The following is an 18,722-nucleotide window of genomic DNA, read 5'->3' on the forward strand; positions in this document are numbered from 1 at the left end:
AAATCCAATCAGTAGAGCCCAAGATTTGCAGTTTTAAATATTTGAGTGAAAACAGTGCTTAGGATCACAAAGCTTAGAAAGGAAAACAAGGGTACCCCAATATTAGAACCTGGAGTGGAGTAATGTTTGTGGAAACAATGGTTCATATGTGGCCAGAAAATGGTCCAAGAAAGACGCAGAAGTTGCATCCGAATCGGGAACATGGAAACTGAGTCTGGAGATGCAATTAATGCTAGAGGGAGCAAGGGAATGACTGACCAGGGACCATTTTCAATTAGGATAAGTTATTTATTTTCAATAGTATGCAAGAAATGGTAATAATAGTTAAGGTGCTCACATAAAAGTGACAAGCGTGAGGTGCTCAGTAAGGGGGACTTTAAAATATGTACATCGCATTGACAACACACAAGAACTCCATATGAACGAATTTATGTAGAATGCATGGAGTTCAGGTTGTTGGGGGTCGACGGCATTTCGATCGGTTATTAGAGATCATCTTCAGGACATAGCATATGTGAGCAATCCGAAGTATGAACCAAGCTGTGCCGGTGAAATAGTCGAAATGGAATTGAAGGGTAACCGCAATTAGGGTGAGGAGAGGCCAATAATCAGCTAGCTCTGGGGCTTGCATCTGCCCGAAGGGTTGTATGGACCCAGGTTGGGCGTTATTAAATCAGAGCAGGACTAGCGTACAATACTTGATGCCAGTACATGTAACGAGGAGGGCGCTCAAATTAATTCCAATCGAGTTATGATTAGTAGGGTAATACAATGTGCAACACGACTGTGTTGCCTGCGGAAGATCATTCCTTCCATCGTATCGTTACTTGGTTACTTGGTTATCAGACCGCAGGAGTCAGTATGCCAAGGGAGGAGCGGGCTGTGTCCCTGACTTCCACGAAGGACGGGCTGAATGAAGAATGCCACATATGAACCATTGTTTCCACGGGGGGCGTGGCCAAGCAAAGCGGTGCGACGAAGCTACACCTGGGTGCGCTCCTGACGGCGGAACGTCGAGAAGCGGCCGGTGTGTTTTTCAGGCGGCAAGATGGCGCCCGCCAGAGCGTGAGCGTGGGCCCCATGAGCCTGGACCGGAGCCCCGTGCCCTGCATCAAGAGGGGCACATGACCACACGACCACAGCCACAATAGTGGTGCGGGGACCCTCCGACACCACAGCTGCTTCCTGCGAGCCTCCGGACACCCCACACACAGGCGAGTTGCGACGGCGGCGATTGTCGGCTGCCACTGGGGCCGCCACACCTGCTGCTCCGCCGCTTCACAGCTCTGGGACTCGAGCGAGGTGGCGGCGCTGCCAGGCAAGAGGGAGATCGGTGGCCGCTGTGAAGCACGAAATAGCCCTAATTCGGTAATCGCCGCCTGACCTCAACATGGCGCCTGAGGTGGGGAACAGACAGAACCACATCAGCGGCTCCCCCACCCCCCCTGCGCTCACGATAGTGGTTGTCTGATCTTAAAATGGCGGCCTCACGGTCCTGACTCTGTCAACCTTGACCTCCCCACTGGAACATTAGTGAGGCACATGACCAGGCAACTAGGCCACCGGGGGCACTGCAGGAGGATTCATCCATCCCTCGACAGCCAGAACATAAAGCACCCGTGATGGCGGCCGCCGGGCCCTGAAGAAGCAACCCTACACTTCTGCCCGTCCCAACCTTCAGCCCCTGGGGAGCGCCCGCTGGGACCTCTTCTCTGCAACGACATGCGGGCTGCGCCACACCGGTCCCTGTGGTGCCCACCTCTTTCCACCCCCCGCCCTTTCCCTGGCAGGTCTACTCAACCCAACATTGGCGCATACACGCAGGGGGCACCGCCTTCTCGGCCACCACAATGGGGAAAACAAGAGCGACAAAGCACACCACGGTCCCTGAGACTGCCCCGGAGAACATGCCAAAGACCCAGGCATGGGTCACAACTACGGCGCCCCCCGCCCGACATGTCGATCTCTGCCAAACCGGACAAGGTCTTAACGCCCATTGGACTTTCTCGGTTATCCATGGAAGAACGACTTGGCACCCTTGCGACGGATATCAGCCTTATCCGAGATGACCAGCGCAAACTGGCAGACAAAGTGAGTGACGGCGAGAAGACACTGGCCGACATGCAGCCCACTGTTAAGGCGCATCAGAAGACTCTGCAGGAAGTCCTGGGTTGCCTAGCCGCCGTGGAGGAAAGCGCGGATGATTTTAGAAGGACGCTTGAGGTGCTGCAACATCCGCGTGCTGGGTCTCCTGGAGGGAATTGAAGGAGCACACCCGCTGGAGTATACCTAGAAGCCTGGGTGAAAACCTTCACCCCCGCGGCCGACCGCACAGCATTATTTTCCATTGAACGCGCCCACAGAATACCAGCCCGCAAACCGCCACCGGGATCAGCTCCCAGACTGCTGCTGGCGAAGTTCCTACACTTCAGAGACCGGGATGCGGTGCTACGAGCAGCCAGACAAGCGGCCCCCCTACGGGTGAACAAACAAACAGATAATGGTTTTCCCTGATTATGTGCGAGCGGTGCAGCAGAAAAGATCTTGGTTTCTGGAGGTAAAGAGGCACTTACGAGCGAACAACATCCAATACTCTCTGCTCTTCCCAGCCCGCCTCAGGGTTCTCCATAATGGCTCCGCTATTTTTTTCGCAAATGCCGAAGAAGCGCACGAATGGGCGGAACAACACTGTGCGCAGCAGCCCAAAACAGAGGCAGCACGAGGATCCTCTTTCAAAGCGCCACGCTCCAGAAGACACACCCCGAAGCAGAAACGTGGCGGGACGAACACATCTGCTGGCACACAGGACTCTCCGGACCTAGAACAAATAATGAAGGAATGACGGGAGGCATTGCAGGCGGTGATTGACCTGCAGGCCTCTCCTCTCACGGAAGACATAGATCGGCCCCCGCACTTATTCTCATCGGACGGTTAAGACAGTGACGGAACACTGTCCGTAGCGGACTCAATCACGCCTCCCCTAGTCACCCCCCAGACAGCGGATGCCATGCTAGACGGTCAATCGCCAATCCTTTCGTCATGAGGTGGTCCTACGGAGAACACAGCATGGACTTGCTTCACCCAGGCTCGGCCGTTGAGCTCATACCACATTGACATGTCCTGACACACCTCAGGCGACGTCCAATAATCCTACTAAGGCCCGATCAGTGCCTAGCCCGGCACGTATGCACGACCACCCTCATTGCATTATATAATGTTGTACTCCCTCCCTTTTTCCTCTCGAGGGAGCCAGTTTGGACGCATCGCCACCAACGATGGGTCCTACATATTGGGACTGTTTCCCGACCCCACTGTTTATCACCCCTGTTCAGAAGCGCCCCATCCCCCCCATGGAATTTTACATAACAGGGTACCCAAACTGTCCGCATAGGCCACAATATGCATCAAGTAGGGGCTTCATGCTACTCTGGAGTCACTGGTCACTACGCTCTGGCAGACACTGGCCACATAAGCGCACAATACCATCCATACATGGCTATGACAATGCAGAACACTGACATCCATAAACCTCACGCTCCACGCCAGGGGCCTTCACACGCCGAGCAAACGTTATGCTATATATTCGTATGCAAAGCGCCAGAATGCTCGGATCGTGTTTCTACGGGAGACGCACCTTATCCCAGCTGAGATAGGCAAACTACAGGCTAAATGGTGCGGTACCATTTGCGCCACGTCCTATTCGGCATACGCTTGCGGGGCACTAATCTGGATCCGTCCCGGGACTCCATTTCAGGAAATCCAGCGGGTGGTAGACAAGGAAGGTAGATACGCCCTGTTGGAGGGACTCTTGGATGGGCAGTCAGTATTACTGGGTAGCATATACGCCCCGAACATCGAGCAGGACAAATTCTGGGACCGCCTTACAAAGGTTCGGGCCCAATTCGCCTCCATTCCATGGATCCTGGGAGGGGATTACAACTGCATATTGGACCCCATTTTGGACCAGTCCCACCCCCCACCCACGAATTCCTCCTCATATAGGCAAACTCATTTCACTCTATCCCACATAACCTGCGGGTCCGTTTAGATAGATTCCTATGTTCGATATTATCCAAAATCTGCCACTCGGATTACCTGTGTAGGATTATTTCAGACCATGACGCCCATATACTGTGTCTCAATTGGCGGCCCCCACACCCCCCAGTCCCTACCTGGCGCCTACCACAGGACTGCCTCGCAGATCAAGCCTTCAAGCACGAACAGGGGCAAAGTATTCAGGACTACTTCGCCAATAACACAGGGACGGCGTCCCCGACATTAGTGGAGTGGGACGCTTTCAAAGTAGTGGCCCGGGGAGAATGTATTAAACAACGGGCCGGGGTGAAACGGACGCTAGAACAGGCTCTCATTAAATCTGAACAGCTCGCTACTGCCACTAAACGGGATGATACCTCTTTTGAAACGGTGACGTTGGTGGCGAACGCCAAGACAGAATGCCAAGCAGCCTGCGCTGACCTCCGGCGTTCTAACTTTAGAACGTACGTGGCCCGGATGCATAAAGAACGGGATAAAGCCGGTACACTGCTGGCATGGTTAGCCAAACAGGTTACCGACGTGCGGCCCATAACGGAAATAATGGACCCCCTCGGAAATCTTGTGTGGTCCCAGGATGAGATCCTTGCGGTCTTTCACCAATATTACTCGACGGTTTATCATAATCCGGAACCGACCGAGCAGGGCATACTTGACCAGTTCCTTGACCCCCCCCCTCCCGACACTCCCCAAAATTACAGAGGCGGACAGGACAACACTGGACGCGCCGATACACTCTACCGACGTTGTCCAAGCCCTACACGCCCTAGCCCATAACAAGGCTCCGGGACTCGATGGATTCCCCCTAGAATATTGTGCCACCTTCTCCCCTTTTATTGGTCCCCCGATTGTCGGCAATGTTCGCGGCTGCACTGGAGGCGGGAGAATTGCCAAGATCCCTTCGGGAGTCGGTTATTGTGACCTTCCTGAAACCACACCGCGACCCTCAGCAAATTGCCTCCTATCGTCCCATCACGCTTCTGTCTGCCGACTGTAAGATTCTGGGAAAGATACTGGCGGACAGGTACTCACAAATTATACATTCGCTGGTGCATCCGGACCAATGCGGTTTCGCCCGGGCAGGAACACATCCCAAAATATACGCCAGCTGTTCCATGTTCAGGATCAAGTCGGTGACTCATATCCTCGAGCGGCCTGCCTCATCCTTGACCTGGAGAAGGCCTTAGATACCCTCACATGGCAGTTTCTGTTCTCGGTCCTACAACAAATGGGACTGGGTCCCACCCTTCTGGCGTACACACGACTCCTCTGCACCAAACTCACCTCGTGCCTTCGCATCGGGCGGTACATCTCGCCGGCATTCGAGGTGCACAGAGGCACGAAGCAGGGCTGCTTACATTCGCCTCTGCTCTTTGCCCTCGTGGTAGAACCTTTGGCTGTACGGCTGCGTCAGGAGGGACAACACTGGGGCATTCCCATAGCGGACGCCGTACAGCGTATCTATGTACGCCGACGACCTTTTATACGTTTGTGACATCACTGCAGACCTCACCCCCATTTGGGCGACGCTCACAGAATTTGCTGACGTCTCAGGGCTGCGAGTGAATTGGGATAAATCTACGATATAACCACTGATTGGGTGGCCCAAACACGAACACTATTACACACCCAACATGCTACACACATGGACGGGCCTGCGGTATTACCGAAGCAGAGTTGCTGTTCGAGGATGGACAACTAAGGCCCTTCCAAAGCCTCATAGACTATCACGATCTCGCCCCCCCCTTCCCCTCCCGGCCAGTTTTTACTTCTTCGCCAACTACTTGAGTTATCGTCGATATCCTGATTTATCGACGGGGGAACCACCCACACATCCGGTCATCCACCCAGTCCTATATATGGGGGCAAGACGACACCTAACCACATGGCTGTATAAAGCCATAAGGGAGCTTACATCTAGATCCGAGTCTCTACGGACCACTTGGGAGTTGGAAATAGGCCGCCCCCTACATGGAAAAAGAATGGGAGGGCTCTAGAATTCCCCAATAAAGTATCCCGAAACGCACGCTTTAAAAATATACAATTCTATATCTTATACAGGGCATACCTGACGCCGGCCCGCCTCTATAGATTCTATCCTGATACTCAATTTCCATGCCCCAGATGTCACTCACCGGAAGCAGACTTTTATCATATGTTTTGGAGCTGTCCTCTTATACGAGCATACTGGCACTATATTCACAAATCACTCGGAGCTCACCGGGCTTGCACATTTGACCACCTGGGAATCCTGTGCACTGGGTATTTTCCGTAAACAAAAGCAACACAAAGTGCCCACTAGGTTTGCCTCATTGGCCGTATTAGCCAAACGTGGTATAGCTGTGCACTGGCGATTTCCCCCACCGGCCTCCCGCTTGCGGCATGGGTGGAAAGAGGACTTAAATGGGCGGCAGCGGAGGAGGAAACACTGCGTGAGGAGGAAGTGAAAGGGTTACGCAAACTTCCTATCTCCATGGAATGGGCCCTATTATTGCACCAATTTAAACAGTCCCCGCCCCCGACGACTCGGATCAAGGCTCAGACGTATCCATAATCCTGCAACCGTCAGACCAGCCTCCCAGTACACACTCCAGATCTCCCCACATGGCGTCTCCGCAGAATCGCTAGAGCATGGCACCATTCCCCACACCGGTCGGGCAGAAGTCAGACTGCCTCAGTCTAGCTGTCTCCCATGCTCCCGAATAATGTACAGCTGCTCTGATCAATGTGTATGCCTCGCCCCGAACCATTATCTGACAACAGTACCCAGAATTCCACACCCACCTTCCCAGTTCGGTACACTAGTTTTAGATGGCAATCACGGATCTTGGCGCCCCACGGTTGCCTTAACAATGGACTACTCAGAGTACGACTAAAGTTGTAATATTTGGTAAACTGAGAATAGTACAATCCAATTTTCTGTATTCAAGTGTACTTTGTCAATGTGACCTTGAAATGCCAATAAAAATGTAGGGAATAAAAAATGAACCATTGTTTCCACAAACCTAGAATCACAAAGTGACCGCTGCGGTTATCTGGTCATGCTGGATCGGGGTGACAAAGTAACCAGTTCAGGCCAACATTTATCTAAATGGGATATGCAAAAAATTCTGGCATGGATCCGGCCCTCTAGAATGACTTGGGAGAACCCTCGTCTATCGGATTAGGCCAATGTCTGCAAGAGCCTTGTGAACTAAGCAAAATGTTTTGAAGTTATTGCGCTGAAGGATGAGTAACCCATCAGGTGGTTAATGGATTGGCCTTTGTGTTTGCGGCTATTCGCCCTGCCACATTTTGCAGGTGTTGCATCAGTCAACATGTATGGGGAAGCAGAAATTATGGCATTACTGTAGTTCATTGAGAGGAAACGAAAACCCCAGATTCTAGTGTGTTTGGGCTTTGGTAGAAAGGGCAACGATTTTATGATTGAAGTGGAAACTATTTCTATTGATTTGTATGTGCAGGTTACTGGAGACTTTTTCTTACACTTGTCATATCGTTCACTATTACCTTTTCTAAACCTCAGCAAAAAACAATCCACTCTTCTTCCGGGCCAGCTCTCAACCCTCTCTGCACCACCAGACCCTATATATTCTAAGTTTTAAAAAAAAGTTGGTAATTTGACCTTGCATCATAAATCAAATATGTGGATTTGAATGCTTAAAAGTCAAATTAAGACGAAGAATGTAGATTGCAGGCCCAGAACAGAGTACAGAGGCTGCTGCTTAGAATTGCTATTTTAATAAACTTATTCAGAAATTTCACAAATGTATTAAGTGGCACCTACCTAACAAATCAAAACTAATCCAGCTATCATCCGAAAACTAGTTCGAAAGATATTTTAACTATTTATTGCTTATTGGTAACTAGATTATAAATTAATCACTGCAGCACAGTTCTCGGAAATTCTTTGTCAGTGGTGCATTTTGTGCAGTTAATTTCATGAAGTGGTTTGAGTAATAAAATCCCTGGGAATTATTTTGGTAAGCACTGTTAAAGAAAATGTTGCCATTAATATAGTCAGGGCCCTCAGCAACATTATGAATTTGGTGTTCTTAATACATGACATGTTAAGGTAGAATTGGTGCTCGAAGTCACTTCATACAAATTATTTATTTTCTCTTCTCCCATGCATATGAAACTACATAGCATATCCCCTACGTTTATTGATTGAAAACGAATTTCGAAAAGGAAATCTTGTAATGGAAAAAGGTGGCGTCCACATTCAGTGTCTTTTTTTATTATGAAATCTGTTTATTGGCATTTCTTAGTTTTAAACAAAATACACAGTACATTTTAAGATCCGGATGACTGACATTTAAAATAGACTCACTGGTACATCTCTAGCCATGTGTACATCAATTAATGGGAGCGGGCTCGTCACCTAATCTCTAAAAAAGCAGAACATTGCGGGCCTCTCAACTGAAATTACTAACACAACGTCCCCTTCGAAATCGCGTCGCTGAGGGGCCTCACCAAGGCAAGCCGCTAGTATTTCGCCCGCTCACCCCCTTCGCGCTCCCATAAACGGTTAACTAACCATGAGGAAATGGGGCAGAACAACATGCCCAAGTAAAACAACAGCAGATTCCGGCCTTCGCTCTAGCAACCCCTTATTCTGTCCCCTGCTCCGACCCCTCCGACCATCCCCGCGCCCTTTATACAGGCTGTTTGATCAACATCATTGCCTTTCCCTTGTGCCCCACCTGAGCAACCAGGCCCCTAGTACAACACTTCATGCCTCATCCCCAGACTGACTGTTGCCCCGCCCCACACGAAGGGCGCACCCATCTCGCTCCCCGCAGAACCCCATGGTGTCCCCGTCGAGTCGCATCATGGCTTGTAAGACTGCCTCCCATTGACTCGCTGTTGGTGTCTGCCTGAGGCCTAGTGTTTCCTCCCGCAAAAGGGCCGTGCCCTCCGCCATTGCCCACACCAGCAGCGAACCCCGCCATGCTCGCGCATGGGGCGGTTCCGCCGCCTTCCAATGCTTGGTGAGCAGTTGCTTCGCCACCACCAGTCCCAGGTCGAGAAACCTGGAGGCGACCCTCGTGGAGGGGGTTCTGTGAAAAAGGTGCAACAAGTAGACCGGCCATTCAAACGGGAGTCGACGGCCCGTACATGCACTGAGCGCTCCATGAATCGTCCGCCAGTACGAATCCAGCGCGGGGCGGCTCCACAACATGTGGCCCAGCATCCAGCTCCCCGCAGCGAGGACAGCTCGCATCCGCACAATGGAAATACCGATTGACTGAGTCGGGTGTGAGATACGCCCTATGTAGAATAAAGTATTGTATTTGGCAAAATCGCATGTTCCTGGGGATCTTCGTCAGGCCCTGCAGCGCTCTGTCCCACTCCTTGTCAGCCATGGGCCGGGCCAAGTCCATTTCCCACTTATGGCGCAGTGGGGCCAGACTAATTGCTGCGTGTGTACGCAGAGAGGCTGCGAACCACCGGATCATGTGCCTCCCACGCCCCATGACATTGAGGTATTGCAACGTGAGGTGCTGCTCTGGTTCCTCTCTGAGATCACCCCACCGGCTCGTCAGCGTCGCTATCAATGAGCAGTGACGAAGAAAGTGGCCAGGCGGTAACCCTGTCTCCTCCACCAACGAGGCAAATGAAAGGAGAACATCGTCCCGGTAAAGGTCCCCCAATGTGTGGATGTTCGCCGTATGCCAGTCTGTGAGCGCAGCAGAACACAGCACCTTCCGTGCACTAGGAGAACCCTCTATCGGTATGGCTGGGGCATATGGGGTACAATTCCGAGTTGGGTAGCGAGCACGACGATAACATTGGTAGGCCACCTTGCGAGGAGGGGTACCGGATTTAACACCTTTGCGGCCGGATGGAACGACTCGGTGATATCAGCCAAGGAGATAGGGGGCGCTATGGTCGCCGTGTCGTCTCGCTCTCTGTCCGCCAACCACCGAGCCACCCACTGTAGCTGTGCCGCTAGATAGTAATGTGCAAAGCACGGCATCGCGAGTCCCCCCTGGCCAGAGGGGAGGTATAGCTTGGGTAACGCAACTCTGGCGTGCATTACCCCATACAAAGTCTCGAAGTGATCGCTCTAGGGCTGCAAAGAAGGATGCTGGTATGTAAACGGGCAAATTAGCGAAATAGTATAGAAGCCTGGGTAGAATCCTCATTTTGATTAAGGCGATTCGCCCCGTAACCGTGAGGGGGAGGGTGCCCCAGAACCGCATCTGAGCCCTGATCGTTGTTACCGCCTTGCCCAGATTGCCCTCCACAAGATCCGCCGGTTGCCGATATATTTGGATACCCAAATAATGGAAGGTGTCCGGCTGCCACTTGACCAGCACGCCACCGAGATGGTATTGCGGGTCCCGAGTGTGAGAAGTTGGCCTGATATATGATGTCACTAGTTCTAGTGTACACCTTGTATCAGTCCAAACAACCCTTATGGTGATTGGTTGTAAAGTCAACCTTATAGACCAGCAATCAGCACTCTTTATGAGATTCGAGGTAAGTACAACACAGTCTTATTTAAGCATACATTAAGTCACACAGGTAAGTAATACAGTTCTGTAGTAGGGGATCTCTGTGTATAGTCATAATCTATGAATAGTCCCGCCCATGTGCGGGGACCCCGGAGCAATCAAAATATCTCTTAAGCTGTCCTGCATTTGCAAACCTGCAAAGACACTTAAGAGACAGACAAAAATAATACAGCCTAATAACAACACGGCTGCACTGGCCAGCACTTCCTCTGAAGTGAACACAAAAGCCAAAATAAAGTTTAAATGTCAATTTTATTCACATCTGACATGTTCCTTTATTGTATCACACTCCCTTCACCAAAATCCCTTTAAACAATAGAGAGGAAGGGGTGGACAGACAAGCCCTATAGGCTGTCATTATGTGTCTGCTAAAGGGATACCGTGCCTTTAAGAAACCCTCCAGAGACCCCCGGTATCCCAGGATGCACAGCCCAAGCAATTTACTTTCAGTTCTTTTTTCCGGCTCCTGCTTGCAGGACCCTGGAGCTTGAGCTCTACCCTTTTGGGTGGATAGTTGGTTAAAATTTGATATTTTTGGATAAATACTTTACTCACTCGACGTCTAGTGCCTTCCTCTACTGCATCCTGCAATTTGGGGCAGTTTGGCCATTTTTAACATGGCTTTATTTGATAAGTGCCCTGAATGTGGGAGGAAGAAGGCCAAGACGGACCCACATGATGTCTGCATCCTCTGCTTGTCATCCTCTCATGTCCCTGCTGCGTGTGCCATCTGCAAGACCTTCTCCAGGAGGACCCTGAGGGACAGGGAGAAGATTCGCCTCCAGGGACAAGAGGAGCGGAGGACAGGTGGGGCTTCGGGGCACGGAGGATATCCCCCCCCCCCTTTCTCTTCCCATGCTTCAGCCACTGGAGGGACCTCCGGGCAGAAAAAGGGGCAGAAACGGCGCCTACCGGCTGGTAGGTCGCGTTCGTCGACGGCGAGGGATAAAGCTACGGTATGTTCGCCGTCGATCCAGGGCTCTGGATCTCGGCATTCTCGGCGTTCGACGTCGAGAGAGGGGCCGGCGGGACCTGGGACCGGGTCGCCGTCGAAGATTCCGCAGTCGACTTCGACACACCATCGACGTCGTACCGAGCCCCCTGGCCAGCCATCGACTCTTGGCTCGACGCTGACGACATCGACGCCGAGACATCGGCGACTGCCGTCGAGGCACAGATCGCTGTCGAGGCACAGATCGCTGTCGAGGCACAGATCGCTGTCGAGGCACAGATCGCTGTCGAGGCACAGATCGCTGTCGAGGCACAGATCGCTGTCGAGGCACAGATCGCTGTCGAGGCGAAGGAGATCGACGTGGAGGCGAAGGAGATCGACGTGGAGGCGAAGGAGATCGACGTGGAGGCGAAGGAGGTCGACGTGGAGGCGAAGGAGGTCGACGTGGAGGCGAAGGAGGTCGACGTGGAGGCGAAGGAGGTCGACGTGGAGGCGAAGGAGGTCGACGTGGAGGCGAAGGCGGTCGACGTGGAGGCGAAGGCGGTCGAGGCGAAGGCGGTCGACGTCGAGGCGAAGGCGGTCGACGTCGAGGCGAAGGCGGTCGACGTCGAGGCGAAGGCGGTCGACGTCGAGAGGCCGTTCGTCGAGGGGGGGGACGGCGATCGGCGAAGAGACACCGTACGAGGTCGACGTTCAGTTCCACGTCGCGGACAACTGGTAACACGTCTTCGGTGATCATGATCTCCAGTCGTGGATCTAGGAGAAGACGGCGCTCCCCCTCGTGGGTTTCGCCACGGGACAGGCCCGCCAAGAGGAGAAGGGTGGACGAGAGTCCGGACAGTGCTGGCCCGGGTTCTCCTGCACGGAGTGATGAAGCTCCGCAGCCTCTCTCTAAGCCGCTGCCTCAGCGTCCTCCTACACCACCACCGCCGCCTCCTCCACCGCCTCCTCCTCCTCCTCCTCCGCCGCCTCCTCCTCCTAAGAGACCTACGCCGCCGATGCCGCAGCTCCCGCCGTCTCCTCGGCGACCGGCGACTCCTAAGGCTCCACGAAGACCGAGGTCTCGCTCTCGACGGAGGTCACGGAGTAGGCGCAGATCGTCCACTCGCACCAGACACGGACGGCGGAGATATAGATCTCGTTCCAGAGGCACGAGAACGGGCTCTTCTGGCACTGGACGTTTCTCTCCCTCGCTGTCGGAGACACCGCCTACCCGAATCTCGCCGGTGGATGATGTTGCCACGTTCCAGGAGGTGTTAATGAGAGGGGCAGCGAAATTGGGGATCTCGGTAGCAGTCCCGGTTCCCACTACCTCGGTGATCTTTGAGACCTTGCACAAGGCTCATCTGTCACGCCCCCTCCTTCCTTTGGTCCCTGGGTTGGAGGAGCCAGCCATGGAGGTCTTCTTGACGCCAGCCGTGGTGAAGTCTGCTCCCTCAAGGTTGCAGAAAAAGTATAGGGCCCCTGATTCTGACCCGGCGTTCCTCAGGGTGGACCCTCCCCCGGACTCTGTCATTGTGTTTGCGGCTCGTAAACAGCACTCCACGACGCCCTCTTCCACGGCTCCTCCGGATAAGGAGAGTCGCAAGATGGACTCTTTGGGGAGGAGAGTGTGCTCCACGTCGGCCACCACGATGAAGGCTGCTAGCGCCTCCGCTCTGTTGGGTCGATATGACCGGTCACTCTGGGACTCCTTGCAACAGTTTGCTGCCTCCCTGCCTAGGGATAAAAGGGAGGACTTCCAGGAGGTTCTGAACGAGGGCATGATGGTCTCCAACCCGATCATCAGTGCGGCGGGGGATGTGTCGTTGCTGGCAGCCCATGGGTACTGTCACGGGGTACACATGAGGAGGCATTCCTGGCTGAGGCTCACCTCTCTGAAGCCTGAGGCGCAGCAGAAGATTGCCAATTTGCCTTTCTCCGGCACTACGCTGTTCGGGTCTCATGCGGATGACGAGATGGCCCGCATGAAGGCCGAAGCGGAAACCCTGAAAGCCGTGGAGTTGGAAAGACCCAAGGAGCAGAAGAGGTCGTTCCGCTCCTATGGCAGGCGCTATTCGAAACAACGAGGTCAAGGGCGTCAAGTCTGGTCACCAGCAACAGCACCAGCAACCGCAACAACAGTTCCCCAGGCAGTCCTTTCAAAAGCGCCAGAGGGGCAGAGGACAGCATCAATCCTCGTCGGGGAACAAAGGCCCGGCCGGGTCGAAGCCCTGAAGGATCACTTCCCCCTCATCCGTTACCCGCTCCGGTGGGGGGGGGGGAAGTATTCAACACTACCTGGCAGAGTGGAGGACAATAACTCAGGACAAGTGGGTGCTGAATATTGTTTGCAATGGATACAGTCTTCGTTTCACCAGCCCGCCTCCACAGATTCCACCAGTGCGCTCTCCCTTCATGGTACGGGAGCTCCAGGGGTAGGCGGACGTCCTGTTAAGGAAGAAGGCGATAGAAGCTGTTCCTTTGAGGCAAAGAGGAACAGGCCTTTACTCCCGGTTCTTTCTCGTCAGAAAAAAGGACAAAAACGAGTAGAGGCCTATTCTAGATCTGCGTCAAGCAAACAAGTGGATCCGCAGAGAAAAGTTCCGTATGTTGTCCCTGCATCAGATTTACCCTCAGTTGCATCGAGGAGATTTGCTGTGCGCCATAGATCTGCAGGATGCTTACTTTCATGTGCCGATCGCACCAAAGCATCGCAAGTTCCTGAGGTTTCTGGTAGGCAACAACCATTACCAGTATACAGTACTCCCGTTTGGTCTGAACTTTCCCCCACGGACGTTCTCCAAGTGCATGGCAGTGGTGGCAGCACACTTGCGGAAGACCAAAGTGTTTGTGTATCCATACCTGGACGATTGGCTGATCAAAGCTTCCACGTACCAGGAAGCCCAGTGTCACTTCAACAGGACGGCTGCCTTGCTGCATCGTCTGGGCTGCACATCAACATGTCAAAGTCAGTGCCGGTTCCTGTGCAGTGTCTCCAGTACTTGGGGGGGCCTCAGTCAATACCTTGAACGCAAGCGTGTGTCCTTCGGAGGAGAGACGCTTATCGATCCGTGGGAAGGCCCTGCACCTCCTCTCAGCCCACTCTCCTACAGTGAGGACGGTGTCTTCCTTACTGGGGTCGATGGCTTCCTGCATCTTTCTCACCCCCAATGTACGTCTGCATATGAGGCCTCTGCAGGAATGTCTGGAGGATCAATGGGACCAGAGGCGGGGGCGTTGGGAGGACAAGATTCATCTGTCCCAACACGCTCTCCAATCTCTGACATGGTGGTGCTCCTCAGAGAATGTTTGCAAGGGGACTCCTTTCCACAAGGATATTCCGGTCCAGACCATAGTGACCGATGCGTCTCTCCAGGGCTGGGGAGCGCATTCGGGCCCTCTTCAGATTCAGGGGATATGGTCGCAGACGGAGATGACTTACCACATCAACTTTTTGGAACTCAGAGCAGTACACTTGGCCCTGAAGGCGTTCCATCCCGCCTTCACGACGAACTCCCTGCTTGTTCAGACGGACAATACTACTACCATGTACTACCTCAACAAGCAGGGGGGCTCCCGGTCACGCATGCTGTCTCGGGAGGCACAGACGATCTGGAATTGGCTGGTGCCAGGAACCTGACGATCACGGCAACCCATCTGCCGGGAGTGCAGAATGCCCAAGCCGATGCACTCAGCAGGCTCGTTCAAGAAAATCACGAGTGGGTGCTAAACGACGACGTGCTCAGAGACGTCTTCGCAGAGTGGGGCACTCGGGATATCGATCTGTTCGCTACGGCAGAAAACAGCAAATGCCGCGACTTCGCGTCCAGGTACTACCAACCAGGGACACTGGGGAATGCCCTATGGATCAGCTGGTCCAACAGCTTTCTCTACGCCTTTCCACCCATTCCCCTGATTCCGGCGGTGCTGATCAAGCTGTCGCAATCCAGAGCCAGGATGATCCTGATTGCTCCGGAGTGGCCGAGGCAATGGTGGTTCACCGACCTTCTTCACCGGTCTGTTCTGCCACACCGGCGCCTGCCGTGTCGGCCGGGCCTTCTCACAAAGTTCGGAGGACAGATGGTCCACCCCAATCTCTCGTCCTTGAGTTTGGCAGCATGGCTCCTGAGCTAGTACAGTATGGACACTTGAACCTACCTCAGGACTGTATGGAGATCTTGAAAGAGGCGAAGAGACCGTCTACGAGGACTTCTTACGCCTATAAGTGGAAGAGGTTCTGCTTGTGGTGCAAGGTAAAGGACATTGACCCTACATCCTGTAAAGAAGATGTTATTTTGCCTTATCTGCTGCAGTTAGCTCAATCTGGGCTTAATTTTCAGTCTATTAAAGTTCATCTCGCAGCTTTGACTGCGTACAGTAAGGGCCCTTCCCAAACCTCATTTTTTCAAATCCCTGTTGTGAGAAGTTGGCCTGATGTATGATGTCACTAGTTATAGTGTACACCTTATATCAGTCCAAATACCCTTATGGTGATTGGTTGTAAAGTCAACCTTCTAGACCAGCTATCCTAGTGGTAGCATGGACAAGAGCAGTCTTAGGCTAAACTCTGAATGGCATGTGAAGCCAGCTGTGATACCATATATAATCCCTTGAATACCAAATGAAAGGACACCACAACAGATATATATATAAAATAAAGTGTATTTATTCTAAGCAAACCCTCAGCACTCTTTATGAGTTTAGAGGTAAGTACAACACAGTCTTATTAATGCATACAGTAAGTCACACAGGTAAGTAATACAGTTAGGCCCTAGGGGCCACGCAAACCATATACTAAGTAAGTGGTATAAGAACCACTGTCACGGAAATAGAATAGGCCTAGGCCTAGGGAATCGCTGGGGCTACACTACACTAGCGTTAGTTAGGAAGTGGGAGGCCCACGGGATTCGTGTGCAGAGTGGAAACACTCACGCGTAATGCGTAAAAGTCAATAGCAATGTTATAGTTTAGAATTAGATAGATTTAGGACACTTCCGGAGTAGCTAGGAAGTTGAGACTTGAAAACTAGACACTAGGATAGTCACTATCCTGATGAGCACCGGAGTACCCAAGTTACCTAGCCCACAGGCTGCGGGTGCATAGGGGTGAAGATGCGTCGTTTTCGTCGTCGACGCCTATGGATGCCTGAAGAAAGATGCTGACAGGCAGTCAGGAGAGAGTGTCCGGTGGATCCCAAGCCTGGGATCAAGAAGAGAAGAAACCTGCAAGCAGAGGGGACAGAGTCAAGGTCACTAGCCAGTGACCACGTGGAACCAGGAAGGAACCAGGCGATGTCGTGAAGAGTTGCAGGTGAAGGTGAAGCTTGTCGCTGCAGCCAGGAGGACCAGGAAGCGTCGAGGACGACCAGGACCAGGAGGCGAGCTGTCCCACGAAGGCTCTTGCTGTCGGCGGCGTCGAAGTTGGACTAGGACTCACCAAGCCTTGGCAAGCGGAACCCACGAAGAACAAGGGACTTGCTTCTGGTGCAGACCAGGAAGGTCTGGGGTGCTTCTTCTTTGCAGAGAAGCGGGAGCCAGTCTGGAGGAGCCAAACCAGCGCAGAAGATTTCAGGGAGCGTCGTCACAGAGGCCACTAGCCAGCGGGCAAGCAACCGGACAGACGCGGCAAGCAGGAAAATGCTGAAGGGCCCCACGCAGGACTCGTGGAGTGTGGGGGGCTGGTCTTCGGTGCAGATGGTGCTTGGGGTTGGGGCTTCTCAATCCCCGGTGCACAACTTCGAGGGTACCTCAGAAGCTGCGCTGTAAGTTACTAGCCACTTTTCCCAGGTAGCCGGTCCCACGTCGCTCGTCGCCTCCACGGATCTCAGCTCTGCTGCAGATGTGAATGAGGGTCGGAGAAGTCTGGAAATCAAGGCTCTGGTCGGGCTCTGCAGTCGGTTCCTCGTCGAACGTTTCACAAAGCAAAGGGTAGTCACTTGATGGTGCCTGTTTGCACAGGGTAGCTACTCCTTGGCTACAAGGGAGATTCTTCAGTCTTCTTCTTTCGTCGAATGTCGAAGGTCCAGAGTTTCTGTTCAGTTTTGCAGGTTCAGGATAATCTAAAGTCTTGAGGCCCAACTCCCACTCTTATACTAATCTGGGGGGCTGGGATACCTGCTAGGTCACGCCTTATGGGTGGGACCTGGGAGGGGGTGGTTACACCCACTTCCCTTTGTCCAGTTTCGCGCCAGAGCTGGGGCTGGAGTGCCCCAGCGCCGGTTTGAACTGGACTATGCAAGGAACACCTTGTGTGCCCCAGGAATGTCTCATTCCTTTCAGCCCACCCTGCCCCAATACACTAAAGGCTGTCTGGGGAGGTGCTAGCACCTCCCCAAGCAGGAAACCTATTGTCCAGGCCTCCCTGGCTGGGATCACTCCCAGCTGCAGGAGGTCAGACTTGTGTCGTGGCAGCAGCATCCATTTTGTGATGCTGAGGCTTTGGTCAGAGGCTAACAGTTGAAGTATGATTTTAACATGTCTTTCCCTCTAGAAGGGGGGAATAATATTCTCATGTCCAGAAATGGCATGGGGGTATTATTCCCGAGTGTTAGACACCTTACACGACATGTTTTGATAAAGCCAAACCATAGTTACCATAACCGTCTAAGATTATAAGGCACTTTAAGAGTATATGGTAGGCTATATCATAGAACAGCTATAAGGACATGGTTCCGAAAGCTGCAGACAGGCTCAGCTCATGCTAGAGCACTATCTCACATGTTACCAAGCACTCTGCCTCCAGGATTGTCAAGGCCTGCCATAGGAGTGACTGATAGGTACACATGTGTCTATATGTAAGTTAGGCATAGGAATACTACACCTAAGCAAGGGGTGATTACACGACCTTGCCCCAGCTGAGTGATCAGCCAGTTGTGTCAAAATGGAAGGCCAGGCCAGGGGTGGCACAATACATGCTGCAGCCCCTGGTAGGCCTAGGGTACACCTATGCCCTGGGTACCTAGGGTACACTGTACAGGGGCCAATAAGGTGATCCTATCCAAATGGGTTATGCACCTAAAGTACATAGTAGTAATTTAGAGAGAGAACAGCAGGGCTGTGGGTCTGATTAGCAGGCCCACAGCCACATCTAAGTCGAAAACCAGTAAAGCAAAAGCAAAAAGTGGGGGTGAACATAGAAAGCAGACCCTACTCTCCTACACAACCCCCCCCCAAACTTAGGGACATTAAACTAACCTTGACCAGTTGAGTCTT

At 52.8% G+C, this 18,722-nt stretch overlaps 1 protein-coding gene across 10 annotated transcripts in view; it reads left to right on the forward strand.

Moving 5' to 3' along the window:
* LOC146854297 (uncharacterized) overlaps positions 1–18,722 on the forward strand; it is a 175,933-nt gene that overhangs the window by 112,143 nt on the left and 45,068 nt on the right. The gene's annotated exons all lie outside the window — the stretch shown is intronic.

Source organism: Triturus cristatus, chromosome 4_1 (assembly GCF_964204655.1).
Source record: "Triturus cristatus chromosome 4_1, aTriCri1.1, whole genome shotgun sequence".
Lineage (NCBI taxonomy): Eukaryota > Metazoa > Chordata > Amphibia > Caudata > Salamandridae > Triturus > Triturus cristatus.